Below are 22,429 nucleotides of genomic sequence, written 5' to 3' on the forward strand. Positions count from 1 at the left end.
TAACACTAATAGACAGAAAAGAAATAAATGCAAAATTCATGGACATTTACTTGCCAAACTAATTACACATGCCTACAACGCAAAAAATAGACATGTATAATATAGAAATAATATATAGCTTTCATAGAAAAGGTGCCCAAAATTATGCAGGTGCACACATACAGATAATACACAAACGTCAAGAGAACAAATCAACTAAAGAAAATCAATATTGAAAAGAAATAAAAGCACATAGAGTGCCCCATTCACTATTTGCGCAGCCAACATTAGTTTGTCCTGGCTGTGGCTGTACTGCCACATTAGGCCTACTGACATTACACAGCCTCAACAAGAAATCTCTCATGCAGTGGACACAGGAGCATAGAGATCGCGCCATCCACGCAGATACACTTGATCATTGTTGCTGTATTCACAACTATGAGTGGTGGATTCTACTTCTGCAAAATTCAGAACGTTGTCCAGAGGACGACCCACAAGCAACTGCGGCTTTGTGACGAAAACATCGATGCACACACTTTCTCACTGCCTGTTCTGCACGAGCTGCCTTGACAAACAATTTTGACAATGCGGCCAAGAAGTATATTGGCATACACATATATGTAAATAATTACTTCACACCACAAAATAATAATTTCGTTATATCAAAATAATTATATGTCTAATATCACGGTGGCTACAGTCTCTGTAGGAAATCTTACGATTGAAAATGACACATCAATGCAACTTCGAGCGCCTTTGAGGGGCTGATTGTGGTCATTCGAAGACGCCGAGGCGCCTCAGTTTAACTGCAATTTTTAACAGTTCGCGGTAATTATTTGCCGTGACACGCGCAACGCTAGTAGCCACGCGCCAACGCCTAGCCTGCTTCCCAACGCCGTTCAAATCCAGCGCGCTGGCTGCCAGCTCACGTAGCAGGACGCAGCAACCCCCTACCTCGGTGACATCCGGGCATCCCGGCGTGATATCCGGCTAGGCCTTCCGCCGCGCCGTGCATGGTCTGTGCGGCTGTTGTGCGGGTGCTGTTTGTGTCTGATTTCAAAATCATTGCTTCAAATTTGCGTTTGGGTTTCCGGCTTATCGTAGCTTGCGCCGTGTGTCAGCATGTAGGCGTTCGCATACTTTGTCAAAAAGTGACCACACCGAGAAGTGTGGAGCCGTTTCATCTTGACAATACGTTCGACTTCAACCACGGCAGCCGCTGCAGCTTTTTCTTACCGCAGCTGCGAAGCAAGAGAAGAAACGGTTACTGCAAGGCGTCGAGTCTTCGTTTCCAGGTGAGACGCATAGTGTAGCGCAGAAATGCGCGCAATTTGCGACTGCAAAAATAAACGAGCGAGCAAAATGGCGAAAAGAAACGGAAGGGACAAGGCTCCGTCCTGTTCGTTCCCCTTCGGCATTGCGCGTGATTCACTGGTTGCTTCCCCGGCAGCAAAGTGCATTACACATCGAATCATCGACATGCTGGTCTGTCAGTGTTCACAGTGTATGCGTTGCGACGCGAACGCCGTGGTGTGTGCATAGATGCGCTTGCTAAATTCCAGATACGCGTAGGAGTCCTAAATTAATGTAAATGTTGCAATTGGCTATCGCCCGGCAATGCGCTGGCCCAGCGAACCGTGCGACTATGTTTTGGGTTTTCGTTAAGGTGGTTGGCCCACTTCCTGTTCATTATTCGACGTGTGACGTGATTGTGTGCTGCCTGCACGCGTGTTTTTTGACGCCGCTATCGGCTCGTTGCGGACTGGCGATATCGTACTCCACTGGGTCTGTTTAGCGTTGTGCTATCTGCTACGAGTATGTGCGCATTTATTTTGATTTGGTGTGGCGTCTTGAGGTATTAACGCACCTCTACGAGCCGATTACACCAGCTGTCAAGCTCATGCTGCGAGGGGGGTGACGCGTCAAGGTATGCAAGCGACTGAATGAATTGAGCGACGCGTCGCAGCGATACCCTAACAAGGAAACTGTTTGCTTGGTCACCAGTGTAACATTGGTAACGTTGCCTGCATCTGTAACGTTCTTTTAGTTGCAGGCGCCCGTGAATAAAAATAACTGCTAAATGTTGCAGTAGTAGCCCTAGAAAATTAACGCTTTGTAGTTCTTTCAAATTAAGTGGTTATGAATAACCTAAGTAGTGCAGATTACAATAAATACTAGTGTGAGCAAGTAGCGTTATGTTTCAAAGTTTGGCTGATTAAACATTTTCTTGCGGATGTGTGAAATGCCAGCGATACAAATAATTACCAGGAAGTGCCAGGCATTGTGCATGCAAGAACACACAGCTGGAAATTATGATGGTATGCAGGTGAAGTGCCTGCTGTTCAGTATGAAGAGGTCTGAAAAAAGCTTCATCGGAGAGGGTGTCTCACGGTCCAGATTTGGGGCTGTTCTTGTCTGCGCCCGTTCAGCGTGCATTCCAGAGCACAAGTATGTACTGCGTTTTCTAAAATCGGTTTTTTTCACCTCTGTGTTGAGATCAGTGTGTTCCAATGTCTGCTTCGAACCAGAAAGCTGACGGCATGTATGGGCATTCTCTTTTTTAAAAGAACAAGTGTGTGTCTCTACTCAATAGGTAATCATCAGATAGTGCCACTTTCATGCTCATTATGCTTAAATTCAGGAGGTCTCGGCTGGCCTCAGAACCCCTACCAATACAAACGAGGAATCTGAGCCCCCCGTACTAGAATGTAGTAAGTGCATGTATACGAAGCAAGCAACTAATTTTCATTTTTTTAGTGGTGGTCAGAACATTTCTTCTGTCATTTATAAAATTTCGCGGTGATTTTTAGCAAGAATCATTAACACGTCTTCTTATAGCTGAGATGGAGAAAAAATGCAAGGTTAACAGCACAACTCAAAGGGTAGAAGAAATAGGGAAACCCTTATCCTCACACAACGAGTGAGTCCAGAGCTGGCCGCTCATCTCTAAAGCTACACAAAAACGACAAGCACACCGGCATAGCTTCAGCTCAGCCACTTTCTTTCTCCCTCTCTATTTCTCTCGCCAGCTGTTCTCGATCACTAGAGACCCCTTCAATGCAGCCAGGCTTTAAAAAAACACCAATATGAAGTAATGGGCTACAGGGCAGCATTTTAGGGTGACATTGCAGCATGAGAACAACGCTTTTATTCGTTTTTCTCTAGTACCGATCTCACATGGCACTCTTCAGACAACTATAGCAGAAGGATAACCATAACATCCATCTGCTGTAATGCCGGTGTCACATGGCACTCCTCAGAGACTGCTCCAGCAAAGGCGGCTTATTTAACTTGGTCAAAAAACTATGAATGGTTTTATATAGTGCAGCTATGAACGCGCCTCAAGAATTAAATATTAATTGAACTTTTAGTCTTACTCCTACTCCCTCTGCTGAGATCTTCTCTTGTAAGCTCCTCTTCTGCGGCCTCTCACTGCAGTTGCAATATTTTTACTCCCTCAAATAGTGAATTGCGCACTCTATCTGCGCTTATTTCTTTCGAATATTGATTTTCTTTAGTTGATTTGTTCTCTTGACGTTTGTGTATTATCTGTATGTGTGCAACTGCATAATTTTGCGCACCTTTTCTATGAAAGCTATATATTATTTCTATATTATACATGCCTCTGTTTTGCGTTGTAGGCATGTGTAATTAGTTTGGCAAGTAAATGCCCATGAATTTTGCATTTATTTCTTTTCTCTCTATCAGTGTTATCATATGGCTGTCCTTGTTGCCTTTGCTATCTACATTTAACCTGCAGTAGTGAGCCATTATCTGTTAATTTTTAACTCTTTCGGTACCATTGTGATCATATGGAAGCGACACATATTTGCTCGCATGTGATGCATAGATCGTGTTATTTTAACAGCACCGACCAGAGGCCAGAGGAGACTCTTATCGGCATCTTCTGCCACAGAATGGTGCCAACCCTTATATACCCAATATTTTAGATAAACAGTGTTGGTGGACTTCCCCGGAATTTTAATCTGTCATTATCTCTTACCTGGCTAGAAGGCAGTTCTACATAATGTAGCGACTAAGACAAAGCTGTGGGCACAAAAGGTATATAGCTTTTAACTATATCGCGTGTAAGTTACATCTTGCATTTTTAATGTGCAAGGACCTTTTTTGGGTTTTTGTGCTATAACTGAATTTTTATTTACTTTGCACCTATGAACAAATGAACTTTGAATTATTGTTTAAAGCTAACAGAATTATATGCTTGAGAATAGATTTTTGAAAATCGCCCAACTAAATGTCACACTTCCATGGTGCTTATTTAGAAATGATGTATGATCCCACCCCATCGTTTTCAAGAATCAGCAAGATATTGATAGTGTTTCCCAAGGTAAAAGAACTTGCCTTTCTGAGCCTACTTTTGTGCTAATAAAAGGTTTTTATAAATTGAGTTAAAAATTGGCTGTGGTTTAGCTCTGGTTAAACCTGGTTGAATTGCGAAAGCTCGTTTAGCTGCTTCGGCTTCTCGTCGTTTTCGAAATCGTTCTTCTCGTTGTTCTTCTGTTTCCTGGGCACGTTGAGCCTCTCTTTATCGTTCTTCCTAGCTTGCTTAGCTTTCGCCTTAGAATTTAACTGTTCCGATGCAGTAGAGCAACTAGATTGAGATATAGAATCTTCGTCGGTACCTTCCATGGCAAGACTGATCAACCAGTGCGTAGCGCACCGCTATATATCCCAGTGAAGCCGCCACGGAGCGAGCGCAAGGCGAGGAGATCGTCATATCAACGGAGAGACCACCTGCTAGGCGCGGTGCCGGCTCGGGAGCGAAGGCACAGGCGACGAGCGGCTCCCTTCTAGCTGCGGCGGGGAGCAAGCTAACGTCACGCGTCATCATAGCAACGGAGAGAGCTGACGTCACACCCCCTGCCAAGCGCAGCGTCGGCTCTTGGGGGAGCACGGCATACGCGACGGTCGGTTAGACCTGGCGTATTATTGCTTTCGCCATAATATATTCGGCTTAGTTTACCGATACTATGCTTCCATAATTCAACGCGTGTTTAAAAACACAGCTTTTGATTAGGTAAATATATATATTCTTGACAATCACTGATTTCTGTTAGCATCATTGACAGTGTTGATAAAGTTGAGTATAAATTTTGTTGACACCTGTCGAATGCAGTCAACAGCATCGACTGTGTTGACAAGGTTAAGCATAAATTTTGTTGGTGCCCGTTGAGTGCAGTCAAGAGCATACAATTTGTTGACAAGGTAAGTATAGAATTCGTTGACAACCGTTGATTGTAGTCAATGACACTGACAGTGTTGGCTAAGTTTAATATAAACTTTATTGACTGCTGTTGACAGTAGTCAACAAGCTTTCCGTTTTTGTTGGCTAGTTGTTGATTCCATAAGATGTCAACAGTTGGTAAACGAAATGGTGATGCTGATTTTTGTAAGGGTATGCGGAATTCACAGAGAAAGAATTCCAGCAATCTCGAGGGTACGCTGTTCACACGTCACAAACAATGTAATTACAGTTAGAGCTAGGCTTTGGGGGGGGGGGGGGGGGGTGATGCGAACTATCCGCGGTAGTGAGGGAGCTTTTGTTCAGCCAGCACAAACGCTTCCTGCCACCACGAGAAGTCAGCTCGATAACAAAATCAGCGCAGGGGACTAAAGCGATGGGGTCTCACCTCTGGGCCACGATAGCGTGGCTTTAAGCTTTGTTAACACTTTTCTCAGTATTGTTCTGTGCACAGGTTTGTGGCCCCCAGCCAACCTTTGTTATTTTCTAAGATTGGAAAAAGAAATGGAAAATTGCCGGTGAAGACAGCTTTGCTGCGCCTTCGACGCTGATTTCCCGGACGATGTTTAGGATCACTGAATAATTTTCTTTGTGAGTTCAGTAAAACGAAGCCAGGAAACCAAGCAAGACTTAGGTACAAGTTTTAAATCTGTGACTTCAATCCCAACAGAAGTCTTTCTTAATTACCACCTGTCCTCGAAGAGTTCTGGAACACATGCTAGATTTTTATCTTCCCGTCCCCTATTTTCGGCATCGTAGACATGCTTCAGCGAACACTAGACAACGCGTATGCAGCGCCAACTTTCTTTATTACAAGACTGCCGTATATACCTCAAGCGTTTCTATAAAACATATAGGAGACAGGGACGATTAACAGAAAAACAAGAGCTCAGCAGATACGAATCAGCATAAACACGAACTCTCGGTAAAAATTATGCACACATGAGAAGACCCCTAACTGCCCGAATCAAGTTCACTTCACAGGGGAAAATACAACGTGAACAAGACAAAAAGAAATTGCTACAAACGATAAACGACGCAACCGAGGCATGCTCGCAGCAAACGCCCGTGAGAATGCCCGGCGCATCAAGAAAATAAAGCAAATACCATGCCCATATAATATGTAAAATAGAACCGAAGCGGAAAACGTGAGAAGAATAAAACGTTATTGGCTACATGTCTTTCTGATCAGTGCTTACGGTTTAGTATGGGCTTACATTCCCACTAAATCTGAAAGAAGCGAAAACCGATTTCTTCTGCTGGTATCCTTCCCAGTACCCACCGGTGATCAAAACGGTTGCTATGAACTATTTCAATATTTTTGAATGGCTTGCTTGCCGCTCCTAACTGGAGATGTAGTTCTTCACCAAGGGCCTACAACCTGCACCGAGTCTTCACTCTTACAGATGAAATCATTTTCTCTGCAACTAATAATTTGTGTGCTCTTGACGAAATGGAAGTCACGTCGTGGCAACGGGATTTGCCTTGCATCTCTGAGTCAAAACAATCCTGCAAGAAACTGAAATATACTGAATGTGTAATAATTTGTTTTCTCTTTTCACGCTGGACACATTCAGGTTGTCAGAGCTCACATGCGACCGCGTCTTATTAACTACGATCATTAGTAGCTCAATTATAGAAATTTAAAATAAAAAATGTTATCGCGACGTCAGCAGTTCTTTGCGATAACATCATATGTGACAACTCATCCGCGAATCGCTCAACTCCAAAAGAAACTAATTAACTTCGATTGCAGTCAGCACAGCTGCCTCGTTTTGAGCCTCGTTAGAACTAGATTTTATGACCAAGGAATGCAGCATGTATAACTCTATCGCCCATAAGGAGCAGGAAATTAAGGATCATTGCAAGCAGAGCGCGAGAGGCGATGGCCGCTCAAACCATCCGCTTAATATCTTCCTTTTCACCACCGCAAGCATCGACTAAAAATGTGGCTCCCAATCATTCACGCTATAGATACGGTTTCACCTCAAACCGTAGCCATGCCCGGTACGCGTATTTGTACAGATGCTTACTTTGAGCTCTCCTTTGGGCTGTTTAAAATTATTCCATCGGCATCAGTGGTGTAGCCAAAAATTTCTTAGGTGGGGGGGGGTGGGGGGGGGGAGCTCATGTTGCAGCTCGACCTCCTCATAGAATTTGTGGAAGGATCAAACGCATCAATAATAACTGCATTGCCGTTGCCAGTGACAATGCCGTTGCAATTGACATTGATAAGTGAAATATTTATTTTTTTTTAAATAAACGAATGCATTCGTACGTGTTAAAAATCGTGGCAGACATGATTACAACACATAAATCTATGCAGAGGACAAGACACAGGAGAGAAGGAAGCAGCACGAGCTCGTCCTGTTTGCTTCTCTTATGTGTCTTGTCCCCTGCTCAGTTTTATGCCTTCTAATCATATCGTACCAACTATCCCCTTATCGTTCACACGTGGCATACACAACTACTGATACCAATGCTTCCATGTTTTTGAGTATGGAGTCTTCCTGATGGAGTCTTCATGAACCTCGGGTGCACCTCTATATTCCTGGAATTACGAAGAAAGCTGCTGTATCACTACCCGCTCTAAAACAACTGACATTGAATCACCTGCATTCTTACCACAGTCACCGCATACATGTTTACACAGATGGATCAGTTCACTCGACCAGTTCTGCGGGGTCGGTGGTGATACCGGCCAGATCCATCTTCATGAAGGTGAAGACGACCTACCCAACATCTTCAACTGGTGCGGAACTCGCAGCCTTACGGGCTGCGGTAGAGTTCATCAGTCAGGAACCTCCACATGACTGGACGGTTTTCACCGACTCTAAAGCAGCCCTTCATGCCCTGCAAGCTGCGCTACGCCGCGGGTCGCAGGAACAAGTTGTTGCTGAGATCCGTCTACTGTACCACGGCACCGTTTCCAAAGGTCATGACATCATTTTTCAATGGCTGCCAGGACGCTGTGGTATTAACGGTAATCACCAGGCCGATGCGGCTGCGCGTTCGGCTCACAACGACGGACTTCCAGTGACGATCCCAATATCAAGACCGGACGCAGCGTATGGGCTTCGCCCTTTGGCGCTGGAGCTCACACTTTTAGCGTCGAACACAGGAGAGTTTTGCAACCTCCGCCTCAAGGCACTGGACTCTGGACTGCGCCTTCGTCTTACACGTTACATAGCACGTCGCGACGCAACATTGTTATGCCGTTTATGGATCGGCGTTGCTTTTACCAACCACTATGCTTTTCGGATGGGGATGGCCGACAGTCCTGCATGTGAAAGCTGCGGTTGTGAGGAGACCATCGCTCATCTTCTCTGTGAGTGCCCTGCATTTGCGAGTGCAAGACATACACTGTGTTGTGCCCTGGACCGCCTCGATCCTCGCCCATTAACAGAGCAAAAGATCCTCGGTCCGTGGCCACAGCAGTCGACAGCCCTCAAGGCATACAAGGCACTCTTTGCCTACTTGAGAGCGACTGGATTGAGTAGCAAATTGTGACAGCGTTGTGCGTCTGTGTGTGTGTTATGCCTTTTCCCCTTCTCTCTTCCTCCTTTTAGCCCCCTAATCCCTCTTCCCCAGTGCAGGGTAGCCAACCGGAACCCCTTTCTGGTTAACATCCCTGTCTTTCCATCCTCCTCTTTATCTAAGTAACGAAAATGTCACACAAAGTCTAGAACTATATCGGCCCAGAACCAGCAAACCAGTGCATGCCGCTGATAAAGGCCATGAAATTAGCAAGTGAAGGACAAATATTTTAATGAATGTTTGTCGTTCCAGAACCTTTGCATTTTTGTGCATATGCAACGGCCAGGTAAAAATCTCATTGACGCTGTCCTTCGTTCCAGTGTACTGCGCAGCAACAGCCGTCACCGGTATGTATTCAGAGTAATTGCACTGAAATTTTAGTCGCAACAGCCAGCCACCGATAGGCTCTTGAAAGTTTGTTCTAGGATGGAGCCCCTTGCGTTACACGACTCCATTTTCATGGGAGTTGCCACGAAATCTATCCCGAGTTAGGAATGTTCGCGCCAAAATATCTTTTCTAGTCTGAAAAAGCCGCTGTAGGTGGCGACATCCAGTGTCTTCCGGCGCAGGTGGTTGTTTTGGTCAGCGGTGCGTGACAGTTCGGAAAAATTTCGGCGGGGGGGGGGGGGGGGGGGTGGCTGAAGCCCCATGTTTTCTCATGAATGTTTTCTCAAAATGCTATACATAATAGCAGCTCAGCATTCGTGAGCTTTATGATGTAGGCATTATTTGAACGTGACGGGTTCAGCATGCGCTAAACAGAGTAATTTTATTTAGCAAGTTGTTTTCATAGCAGTGCCATGCAAACTAAAGTTTATTGCTGCGATTACGTAAATCACCCTGGAGCCGGCGCGGTAGCTAAGTGGTTATGGTGCTTGGCAGCTGACCGGAAAAACGCGTCTTCGATCCCGGCTGCGTTGGTCGCATTTCTATAGACGCGAAATTCTAGAAGCCCTTGTACTGTGTTATGTCAGTGAAAGAATCCCAGATGCTCGAAAATATCCGGAGCTCTTCACCCCGACGTTCCTCATAGCCTGAGCCGCTGTGGGGCGTTATAAAAAACGTAAAACGAAACGAGTAAATCCCCCACCACAATAACGAGTGAAATAAAGTTATTGTTAGATACATATTTCATTCCGTGGTTCTGTTGTGCGGAAACCTTTTCTTTAAAACGTTTGAAATTTTGTTCAATGAAGAGGGCTCACTCGGACTGGTTGGTGGATGTTGATGCAAACGACTGGACAGTGCCAACGGTACGGAAGAGAACACAGACACCAGCGCATGTGTATGTGTTCTCTTCTGTCCAGTCTGTTAACGCATTTCGGTCGTTACCAGCACCATGCATTTTTTGTTTGCCTATATGCAAAATAGTTCTAAAGTATTCACTTCGAGAGAAATTATTTGATACTCCCACACCCAAAGGCTCTCGCTCTAAAAGAACCAAAGTCACTCGCTTTTTTCTGCAAGCCTCCTCTCTTAGTTCTCCCAACAGCCATTTTTTCTTGCAAGCGAATTCAGTCCTTTCCTAGCCTCTCAAGCGCCCATACACGCCGTGAAGGCCGACCAAGACCATGTGGACCGAGTTCTGAGCAGGACATAACGGCGTAAGAGGCATGTTTGGCCGTCCATGTTCTTGATGCTGGCTGGCGCTCCTCTCGAGCCGATGGAGGAGGTGGAAAAAACATTATTGTACTCTGGTGCTTCTTGCAGCAGACTGAAAGAATTTCGAGCCATGAAGAAAAGAGGTTGGGGGCGCTGAAAGGACAACTTAAACCGCGAAGAAATGTTCTGGGAACCTGGAAGAGCTCCAAGCCTTGAAGAAAAGTCACCGAGAGCGCCGGTGTACTTCGATTGTCGTAAACCGGACCCCGCTTCCAACACGTGCGCGAGCGCCGGTGAGCTGGCGCCGATGTCTAGCATGGACAGATATCGGCGCCTCGCCGAGGTTCGGCGCCGACTTTTTTCACGTGCGCCCAAAAAGGGCCATTGGAGCCCACTTGCAGAATATCGAGCGTCCTTTACAATTTGCAAACCGAAAACCCTCGTTTACAGACAGCAATCTCGCATTCTTGTTGTAAATATCAGAGAGGAGATGTCCCTTTGTCTGTATGAGAGAGCAGTTGTTGAAAGGATGTGAGGAACGGCTCGAGACAGGTACTGGTCAAGGGAATACATTGTTGCACCATTTCGACAGTTTGTTTTTACACTTTCTCTCTAAAACTGGTGGTGACCGTAGGATCTTCATGTTGGCGCAGAATAGGGGGCAGCCCCTCTCACCTTTTCGAAAAAGAATGCATTGGAGGACGACTGACTCATCTTTCCTCACGCTAAACCCTTCAGTCAGCAAAGCATAAAGTGAAAACACGGTTTGCGAACGAGGGCTGTTGGTTGGAAGGAACCTCCCTGCAAGTTGTTCATTCACTTCTGGGGCAATGAATGCTACAAATCGGCGGTAGGCAAGCGCCGCCAAGAAACCCACTGGGAAAGCGGGTATCTTCGAAGGAGCCACCCTATCGATAGTTCTTTGTGTCTGCATATTTGCCTAAGGGTGCAGTGACGCGAGGCAGATAAGATCTTGTGAACAAACTGTCTTTGAAAAAGCGTTGTGCACATTGTCAGTGCATTCATGTTTCCCCGCTGAGCTTACGAGCGAAGCGACATCACCAGTGAAAGAATAGTGACGCCATGTATACTTAAAGCATTACGAAAATAAACGGAAATTAAGAATAACATGTCTGGCGTTCTGCAGTGCTAACAGTGTCTCGTGATTTTTGTGTTCTACATTGCGGTGTTTTTTTGTTTTTGATATAGTGTCGTTGGAGACTCGATGCACCGTGCTCGACGCTTTTCGTCGCCAGATGATCTCTGGAGAAATGGACAGTTTGCTCCATTCGGCTCGTTTCTTACCACACAAGGCGAAAACACGTGGTTTTTAGACTTCACCATTTACGTTAAAGCAGAAAAGTCTCGCACCTTCATAATGCTTTCTTTTATTTTGTACTGTACACAGGCAATAACAACACAGTGTAGTGACGAAATAAGGGCTCTAAGTAAACGTCTTTCAGTGCGCCGTCTTTTTCATTAAGTGAGCAGATGAGGATCACGGCCACTCAATGATGCGGTCCCATCGAGCAGCCGAATGTTTCACCACCGCCTTCACAAGACATTAGAACAACAGTGGGCTAACAGGGTCGCATTTTTTATTGCGGCACTGGGGCTTCAATTTTGGATTTCGAAGTTGTCTCTCTGTATGTCTGAAATTTACTTGGCCTGAAATAAAATAATCGAAAATGTTTTAAAGCCGCGAGTGAGTTTCGAACCCGGGGCGACGAGAAAGCATCAGTTTTGTTTGTTACTGCATTAGACAACTGTAACATGTCACAGCCGAACGTACTGCGTCATAAAATACCAGTCTCTTGCGCTGTGTTTTGGATGTCGTCGTCTTCGTTAACTACATCCGTCCGCAACGAAACCGAACACCGAAAAGCAATGGAAACCGAAGTGCGAGCGCTCCTATAGTTTCATTTGGCGTAGCCACACTAAATCATCCGAAATTTGTTTTTTTGGTCCCCGTTTTCCTGTGCCAATCGCTGTGGTATGTATTGCTTAAGCTGGAGGAAGGCAATAATTAATGTAACTGAACTTCTGCAGAAGCTCTGATGTAATTTTTGGGAAATTTTTGTCCGCGTGTGGAGAGCCATTTTGCCAGGGCTAACACATTAGAGGTTGTAAGTTTTTTTTATGACAGGCTGGAGACAAGAGTGCATCCATGTCCTTTCCGGGCAGTTTTCGCAGAGGCGCCGACTTCGTCGTGCTTCACCGTAGAGAGCAGAAACATAGCGCATCCAAGGAGCAACCACCGTCTTCGCTCCACGATTCGAGCAAAATCAAAGGAGAGAAAAAAGAAAGGCAGGCAAAGGCACAGCAGGAGACCTCCCCCACTGTCCTTTTCTTCCTCCCCCTTACCTCCCTGCAACCGGTTGCCCGTGTAGCTCTTAAAAAAAATTTCTACCTAACTTCGTGCCTGCTCACATCATCATCAGCTCTTCACGTCACCTCCAATACCTTTTCCTCATCCGTTTGATGCTGCGAACTGTGCGTCCTGTTCTCGTAGCCTTTGTGGGAGGAACACTGCCGAAAATTGCGGCCGAAAGGTAGGGTGAAATTTATGCAAGTTCTGTTTAAGACGATTCAAAATTCTTGCTTATTTGTTTCAAAATCAGCGATAACAGCAATGACATATCGCTTTAAGCATGCTGCTCGAGGACGGTGTGTGATTCGCTCGCCAGTGCCTCCGTGTACCGACTGGCTTCCAATGGGCACAAGTTTTACCGAAGCCTGGCGATTCGTTCCTTTGAGTTGAAGTGCCTGGGAAATGGCCTTTCATCTAACCTCGTGTTACTTATGTTCAAGAAAACACTTCATCCCGTTGCTCTTGGTACGAGGTTACCATTGCACTACTAAAACTCATCATCAGCAAAAGAAAACTTTTCTAAGAAATGGATACCCTAGATTCTTCTCTCGACGTATGATGTAAAACCTAAAAGAATGCTGCAACTTAAACAGCTTTATGCTTATGCAAAAGACACGCCGGGGAAAACCGCGTATGCAGTTCGTACGTAAAATGCGCCAGAGAAACCTTGGCTTGTATTCACAAAATGGAAGGCATGCAAACTACACACTAACCAGCCAACAATATCGGACGCCTCCTCTACCCCTTCAGAGACTATCAACCTACAGAAAAGGCCTAAGGTGTGGTATTCAAAAAACCCTGCTTCCAGTGCAATGGTTTCGTAGCCTGTGGAAACGAATTATGGCACAATAAATGTCGCGGAAGAATGTTAATTGTTCCCTAGAAACGGCTCCCTCTTCTTACACCCGCGGTCTGCGCAACTGCCCTGGAGTCACACCTCGAAGAAGTAGTAGTATGCCAATCGCTTCAGAGGCGACAACAACAACTGACGAAAATACTAAAAGGAAGCTACAAATGTTGGCGGTCCGGCGACTGCTATCTAATCTCTCAAGCACCGGAACTGCAGCCAGCGGAATTTAAGGCAAAGGGAGAGGATAGCCAGATGTACGTAGGAGAGCGACCGAAAAAATTAAAGACTGGAGTAGGATTGCACAAAATACACTAGAAAAAAATTAATATGTTCGTTCCACTCGTGCGAGAGTGCCTATATGTATTATAGCACATATTTGCAACACGGTAAATTCACTGTATATTTAGGGCCGCACGCACATAGCGTCCTGTCGGTAATGAATCGCGCGAGCGGCACATTGCACAAGCGGGCTGGGTGGAGCGCCCAGCTGCCGCGCTGGAGAAACCCAATAAGCTTTGAAACGTCGTGCTATCCGACAATAATTTATGTTCATTTCTCAGCGAATTTGAATCATAATCAACAAACATTTACTACGGTTTGACTCTTGCTTGCTGCCCTAGGTAACGGCGTAGTTACTGGCTTGCCGTACAGATGGAACACTCTTCAGAATAGTTTCCAGCATGCCATTCTATGAAGTCTTCGTTAGCGGTTCATAGTTGACGTATTCCGTTGACATAAATGTCGAAACTGGCATCGATTACAACAAAGGTAAAAGCCCTTATCGAAGGCGAACGATCGAATCATGAGACGCACTTTACCAACCTAGCCAAAAATGTGAACTACCACAATACTAATTGTTACATTGGACAACTCGCCTACTGCCCACAATGAGTCAGTTGGCAGCAGCCGCTGCGGCCACAAACACGCATCCTGAACCGTTTCTTTCCGCCTGTACAGATCACAGTTGGAAGGAACTGCCAGCAAGAAGAATTCATCTACCCCGGCATCGCCGCTTATCGCCCCAAGAAAAAGCGTCCTGACCGTGGCCGTGTCCACCGCCTACCGTCTACAGCAGCGCGCTTGCGCGGGACCCCAAGCACCTTTGTTTAAAATCCCTGTAAGAAGCACGTTCGCATCAGTTGGTTGCAGAGGTTGCGGCCACGAACACGCATCCTGAACCGTTTCTTGCCGCCTCTACAGGTTGGTGATTTTTATGCTCCTCCTAAATAAAGGGACGCATACTCGGCCTTAGCTAATAATAATAATAATAATAATAATAATAATAATTGGTTTTTGGGGAAAGTAAATGGCACAGTATCTGTCTCATATATCGTTGGACACCTGAACCGCGCCGTAAGGGAAGGGATAAGGGAGGGAGTGAAAGAGCAAAGGAAGAAGATGGTGCCGTAGTGGAGGGCTCCGGAATAATTTCGACCACCTGGAGATCTTTAACGTGCCCTGAAATCGCACAGCACACGGGCGCCTTAGCGTTTTTCCTCCATAAAAACGCAGCCGCCGCGGTCGGGTTCGAATCCGGGAACTCTGGATCAGTAGTCGAGCGCCCTAACCACTGAGCCACCGCGGCGGGTAAACCTTAGCTGCTGCTGCCACATTCCTGTTCATGCACATAATTTTTTGTATTCCCGTGCGGATAAACTGCTATTTCTGTTATTTTACTCGCGTTCTTCTTCGCTTATCTCCGTTTTGTCCCAAGCTCTTGTAGCAATGACAGGCAAGCAAGAGCTCTGTAAACTTTTATGATTTATGGTTTATGGGGGTTTAACGTCCCAAAGCGACTCAGGCTATGAGGGACGCCGTAGTGAAGGGCTCCGGAAATGTGGGCCACACGGGGTTCTTTTACGTACACTGATATCTCACAGCACACGGGCGTCTAGAATTTCGCCTCCATCGAAATTCGACTGCCGCGGCCGGGCTCTAAACTTTTCGATGAACTTAAACGTGAGCTGAAGAATGAATTTAGAGAACTGCGCGAATAAAGAGCCCTGAATTTCGATTCAATGTTTATTTTTCAAGAAGTGCCTGGAGGGTCTCCCTGGCTAAAAGCTGCTCATGCAGCTTGACTAAGGCCAAGAAGACCGATGCATAGCAATATCAGTAACATCATATTTTAGTTAAAACAGACATGTTACCTCTAATTTTCAACAGTAAATACAAATTTTGTATAATATTTGGAGCACTGAAAGTTATAGGAGGTAAATAACATAAGTAAGACATCAAACAAAAAAAACACATTGCAAGAAACGTGGCAAAAACATTCTACAATTGATTTGCATGAAGTGAAGCACAAGAACAGAGAGAGAAAGAAAAAAAAACATGATAGAGTTTAACAAAACAAAGTATAACAAACAAGTTTTATTAGAGGATAGCAATTACAAAAGACAAGATCTCGAATGTCTTCTACTCAATCCTAAAGTCTGAGTATTTTTGCTTAGTGTAAGTGGGAGGTTATGTGATAACGCTTCATATTTATAAAAAGTTCGGAACAGTGAGATTTCAAAAAAATCTTGTTTCTTGTGGGTACGTTAGTGTCACTGTGCTGCAGAGATGCTAATGACATTAGTTGGTTGATTGTAGTAAGAGAAGAAAAGTAAATTGTTTTCAATATTCGGTTCATATAGTTCATAGGTTTATATAGTTTGCGTACACCCTTGACATAATTGTCGAACCTAGCATCGATTACAGGAATGGTAAAACCCTTATTGACGGCGAACGATCGAATCATGAGATGCACTTTACCAGCCTAGAAAAAAAAATGTGAACTACCACACTACTAATTGTTACATTGGACAAATCTCCTACTGCCATAAAACCCAGCATCACGTTTGCCGCCTGGCACTTACAACATTCATTTCAACGCACCCGTGCTGCAATTTCACCACATCGACAGAAATTTCAAAGAGCTGTCTGCTATTGAGCATAATAATATGATTATTAAAATGTAGTCATTAATACAGGATTTTAACATTTTCAATGCACAGTGCAAGACCCATATACATGTATCGGTGAGTGAGCTCTAAGTATTAGCGTCCGGGAATTACGTATTTCACTGCTTGAACAAAGTACCTGCAAGTTTCATTGCTTTGTACTGTTAATGCGCACGCAATTCCACTATTACCTATGCCCGTGTGGTCACTGTTCGCGCTTAATAAAAATTTACCTGCAAAGAAAAAGTCTCCTAATAATTTTCTCTATATACCTCATAAAAGGCACGCGCTTTTTTGTAACATGTTATATATCAGCCCACGGTCATAGCCTCACTCCGATGGGGGCACTCTTGATAAAAGTGCGCATTTGTACAGTACGGCTCAACCTCCCAAAGCAACCTACCAAAGCAGGGGCACTGTGGCGGGGACAAGCGCCTTGCCAACACACTGAGAGAGGGCGCCACATGTTTCTTGCCGATGCTGAAGATACATGATCAATAGAAAAACAGCACAGGAAACTTTTGCGCGATTCAAATGTAAATTACTTTATATTTCTTTAAATTTAGGACATTACACTACCTGAAGCTCGAAGCGATTGTAGATATATTTTAAATTAGGGTTGTCGTGAGCGATCAAGTGAAGTCAAGTGGGCAATTTTTCAGGACCTCGCTATAGGCTCCACGCTAACATAGCTCAGTGCGCTCACCCAAAAGAAACTTTAAGAAACTCTTCCAAAAGAAACTTTAAGAAGAATTTAACGTCTAGGCGAGAAAGCTAATCTCTAACATTTATGTGCGACGAGGTATTAATTTTTATTTTTCATTGCCATTGAGTTACGCGCCGCCGTGCCACCCGCTGTCTCGAGGTGGCGCGACTGGTTTTTCGATGCGCATGGGCGAGAATCCTGGTGACATGCTCTGCATATATGGGCTGTAACCCACGAACGCTATCGCGTCCTAGCCTTAAGACCAAGCTTAGGTGGCCGCATTTTTTTATACTTTTATCCTCTGGAAAGTCAACCTGTTAATTGATATCCAATATTATGGCTGTGTGGAAAAGTGCCACATCTGTCCCATACAGGAGGCACTTGAGCATGTTTTCAAAGCGCAAGTGATTTTTCACAGCCAGTAAACGGAGGTCAAAATGGTGTGTTGCTTCCGCAGAGGGACCTGAATTGTTCAAGCTTGCGGCGTCGGCTCAAGGCACTGCGGTACATAAACGGAACGATGCCTCCTCTTTCAGGCCGCTCACGTGACTTGGACGCTTCTTGTTCGAGGACATGGAGGTGGCCGCGACGTTTCGTGTCAGCACCGTGAAAATCCCGAGATGACTGGTGGCCATGGAGAAGCTCTACCAGGAGCTGCCGCACCACAGTGCCATTTATGCGGCGGATGTTATCCAGGAATCCGTTTACTTCTTGAAAAAAATAATTCATTGGCGCTCGGCTGCTGACCTGAAAGACGCGGGTTCGATCCCGGCCTCAGCGTTCGAATTTAGATTGAGGCGAAATTCTAGAGGCCCGTGATTGTGCGATGCCAGTCCACGTTAAAGAACCTCAGGTGGTGGAAATTTCCGGAAATTTCCTCATAGCTGGAGTCGCTTTGGGACATTAAACCTCATAAACCAAACTATCACTGCAAGCAAACCGATATACTTGCTTAGGTACAAAATAGTGCACCGACATTTAATGTAAAGTGAGTGGTTTGCTTGTTTCTGTCAAAGGAACTGTCTTCTGCTATAGTGCGGGATGAACTGCACAGGTGGTTCATACTGAGCTTACACCGTAAAAAAGCCATGGTGAAACACGTTAGTAGCGTGCTGATCGCAAGCGGCAGTGGCGCTACCATGTAGCAGACTGCAAATTTGCGTACATAGCAGGTTGATCCTGGGCTATTCTTCCAATATCAGCTATGTCTTCCATTAGTTTGCACAGCGGCTGACCGGCAGAGCCCAAAATTTCAAGGGTGTCATTTCACTCCGGCTACAGCTGCAAATGAAGGAACTTGGAATGCGAAATTAGTCGAGCATGCATCTTTGCCCCGCAGCTCATTGTACTATTAAGCAGTCCACTTTTACCATGCGTGGGCACTTGCATAGACATTTACAATATCGCTTGCTGCTCTCTTGCCCGGACATCCTCGTCATACAAGAAATTTTAGTCAAGACGGCTGACAACTCTAACAACGCAGATTGCCAGGAGCTCTCCTTCAAGTGGGCGCACCGAACCTGCGCTGAGGTACGTTTTATTGCTCCTGCCACCCCCTATTCCCCTATCGTTCTCTTCCTCAATAGAGAAAGAACTTCTGAAGCGTGTTGCGTTGTTATCTTTCAATTAACAGGTGTGTATATGCTGACATTTGTGCGATACCGCAGAGGTCACTGCACGCGAAACTGAATGATTACGGCGCATCAGCCATTGACTTTGTCCCCGACTCAATGATTACGAAGTTGCAGATACTGAAGGAAGCTAGAAATTGGTAGTTGAGCGTTTAATGTGTTGTGGAAGCAAATGAGCCAACTACCAGTATCCAAATTAGACTGATGTATGGCGGTGTTACCTTTATTCTAGCAGACAATCTGAATGGCCTTCAAAAGTTAGCGGTTATTTCCACACTTTAGGCGCAGTTCCTAGGATTCAGATATAGCGCAAAAAAATTGAGACTTACAGTCGACTACATTACAGAATTTGTAGTTATCTACCGTTAAAGCATAAAATTGCCTTTGTATATGAATAAATGATGTCAGAGACTACGTGCTACACCAGACGGAGAAAATAATAAAGAAAGCGAAATGAAGCATCGGGCACTGTGGGGAATAACAGCTATGAGCTAATTCAGAGAATCTAGAAGGACGTAATAATAACGGGTTTGACGTTTGCAACCACCTTTTTGTGATTCGGGTGTGACACAGATTATGTGCTTTATATAAAGTAGAGGGCCGTTGGCATGCTTGCCTTGAGCGCACATAGGAACACAAGATATGAAGCAGTTCCATGATGAAGTGGGGTGGTTAACGTTCGAAGCGCGTGAGGCAAAAAGTAATGAACAATGCAAAGAAAGTTTGAGGCAAATGAACCATAAGCGATAGGTGGCGGAAGTTGAAATGCTGCAATGTCAATACGACTTGTCAATACGTGCGCTATCAGCAAAGGAACCTATGAACATGACGTCAGTATAGCGCCGATAGTCAGTTATGTGGTTCGTTATTTTAACGCGATTGCTTTAAGCCTGAGTAAGATGCAAGCGAAAACGGTAGTGAATACTGCCCCCACGGGGCAAAAATTTATTTGCAGCTGTTGCAGCGTCTCGAGTGGCGAGGTGCCCATAAGTTGGAACATCTACAACACGTTTGGACCTAAATTTTCAATATTGCAATATTGTAAGGTATTGTTATAGAAACATTGAAGGTAATGGTTCATTCTTTCAATGTTCCGCAAAGTCTTCCTTTTAGAATGCTTCCGTCACTCGCACCGAGCAGCTAAGACTGCCATAGAATACCAATGAACGCTTTTGACGGGAGCAAAAACGTTATTAGCAAAAAAAATGCAATCCTGCAGCTATGGGGATATAATTATTTTCATAGTGAAACCTTACATAAAAAAATTGCTTTCATGAACTGGTTCCTCTTCAAAACTGTTATTGTCCAGAATTGTTTGCCATGATTTTCGCGGCGACGCGCCCCTCAACCACTGAGCTCGCTCAGTCGCTTGTATGTGAACCAGTCTTTAGCGGTCCAATTCAGCGGAGAACCGGGCGTCGCCAGGGGTATCGGCGCGAGCGAAAAATCCCCGTGGAAATCCGCAGGCGTGACCTTGTGACGTCATCACAACCTTTCCGCAGCATTTTTGGCAAACTGCCAACCGTGGCAGGCGACATTTAACATTTGGTCGCGAGAGGTTGCTCGGGAACAGTAACCTGGGTTGCACAAGCCCCACCGCTGACAGCTACTGCCATTGCAGGGAAGTGGCGCATCGCTTAATTGCTGCACCAGAGCGCCAGGAGCGGTATGGGGACTCCCAGCGATCTATGTATGCAAAGCAGAGAATGACCTATTCCGCTAATCGGGCATTACCTCAATAACATTATCACGTCATACCCTTAAGGAAAAAGTGAAGTGTTCCCTCCAGTTTTTTTTTTTACCTCTTTGCTCATTGCTTCACTGCACACTGAGGGGACTGTTCAATAAGCTTAAAAAGAAAGAGGGGAGGGGCGGTTCCTTTACACCGCTGTTGTGTTAGGTGCTCAAGTGTACAGAAGAGAAAACAATGAGTAACTGTTTGTGGTTGCTTCACAACCCTGTGGTAAGTCATTAGGTCTACAGAAGAGAAAACAGTTGTCTAAACATTTCCATTCACTTGTGCAGGGTTTCTGAACCTGGCTCCCCTTATGAATCAGGTAGGAGCAAAGTACGCCAACTGGGAAAGGACGCTCATTGAGGTGGATGAAGGACACTGATAACCACGTTTGCCCTGTGGACAGTTTCCCCACAGCCGAAGGGACGTACGACTCGGATCCCCCCTGTGCAGCGACGCGACGAGTTCCGCCTATGCTTGTGTGTGTTTGTGGACGTATATATGGGCGCGATGGCGGCCCAACAGCGCAGACCCCTTATGCCGCTGACTCCAGGCTGCACAGGTAATGGGCCCAATATTGTAAATGGATGGTTTCACTCGGGTCTTTTGTAGGACCATCATTTGCCAATACATTACCAACATTGGACCGATTAGTGGTGCTGGTGGTAGAGCTGCGCACTCTGGTGATGTGCTGTGCTGCCTGGCACCGGACTGCTATTATTGGATGATACCATCCATCACTATCGAACATTCCTATGGGGAAGCACAATCGGACCCAAAGGTTTTTCTTTCGCCTGGTAGCAAAAGCGAGGAAAACGCGGTCCGATTTCTCTTCACGCTTGTCTTCGTTGAAAAACTTCCAGAAGCAGCCTGATAAAGCTGCCACAAGAAAATGTGGAACATTGGAGTCGTAGTGACAGGTGCACGCTAACAGGTGCCGCAAAATAAAAGCAGGACATGTGGACACTGGAGTCTTCAAATTCAGAGCGAAACATGAGACCAGAACAAAGGAACCCGATGTTAGCGCTGAGTAACAAATTAAGAAACTTAGTTGTTTGACCCTGCTTAAAAAATTCAAATAATTTATCAAGGGCAAGAGTAAAAAAATGGCAAGATTTTAACATAATCCAGAAGAGCAGATGTGTGAAATCATGTTTCGCCTTGGCTCACGGTTGTCCTTTCCTGGTTCGTCGGCACGTCTGGCGACGATATTAGACTCGGGTTAAGCTGATCTCATCCGTTCGCGCCGCCGGTGGAAGTTGATGACGACGACGATGTAATGCACAGCGGAAGTGTGTGCGTTGCAGCTTAACACGAGGCGTGATCGACTGCCGCGACAGCATATCTTCTACATAGGTATGGTGTGCAGTTCCTCTGGTGCAAGCGTGCTAGCGTGCTAGCTGGGAAGGCATGAATTAATGCCAAGGAGATGCTTGTGCCGTCGACGGTCAACTGCTGCCTGTGCAATACACCAGAGACAATTAAACATTGTTTTATTTTGTGTATTGATGCTATGTTCTTCTGGGACATTTTACAACGAACAATTAAGAAGGACATTGACAACACACCCTACCGTATCCATTTTTTGCCTGTGGAGAAACACTGTGCTGTGGTAATGATATCTATATTGCTGGGACTTTGTCTCTGGAAAACCCGTATGATGGTCCGCCACGCCGAATCACCACGGTTGTCGAAATATTTGTTTCCTGGGCAATGCGCTTTGGTGCGAGGAATATATGCTACCCTGGAAGAGCCGCCTAGCTGGCTCCCCTACTGGATGCATTTGTGTGCCTCCCAGACGTTTGACGCT

At 45.4% G+C, this 22,429-nt stretch overlaps 1 long non-coding RNA gene across 2 annotated transcripts; it reads left to right on the plus strand.

The window, feature by feature from the left end:
• The first annotated feature begins 988 nt into the window (after positions 1–988).
• LOC144096715 (uncharacterized) lies at positions 989–22,124 on the plus strand. Of its 2 annotated transcripts, none has more exons than XR_013306820.1 (5): positions 989–1,274; positions 2,306–2,427; positions 14,560–14,802; positions 17,790–18,783; positions 20,910–22,124. It is a non-coding gene; the product is annotated as an uncharacterized LOC144096715 (long non-coding RNA). The 2 variants fall into 2 exon arrangements; XR_013306821.1 differs by having other exon boundaries at positions 18,698–18,783.
• Positions 22,125–22,429: the final 305 nt, after the last annotated feature.

Source organism: Amblyomma americanum, chromosome 7 (genome assembly GCF_052857255.1).
Source record: "Amblyomma americanum isolate KBUSLIRL-KWMA chromosome 7, ASM5285725v1, whole genome shotgun sequence".
In the NCBI taxonomy this organism is placed as follows: domain Eukaryota; kingdom Metazoa; phylum Arthropoda; class Arachnida; order Ixodida; family Ixodidae; genus Amblyomma; species Amblyomma americanum.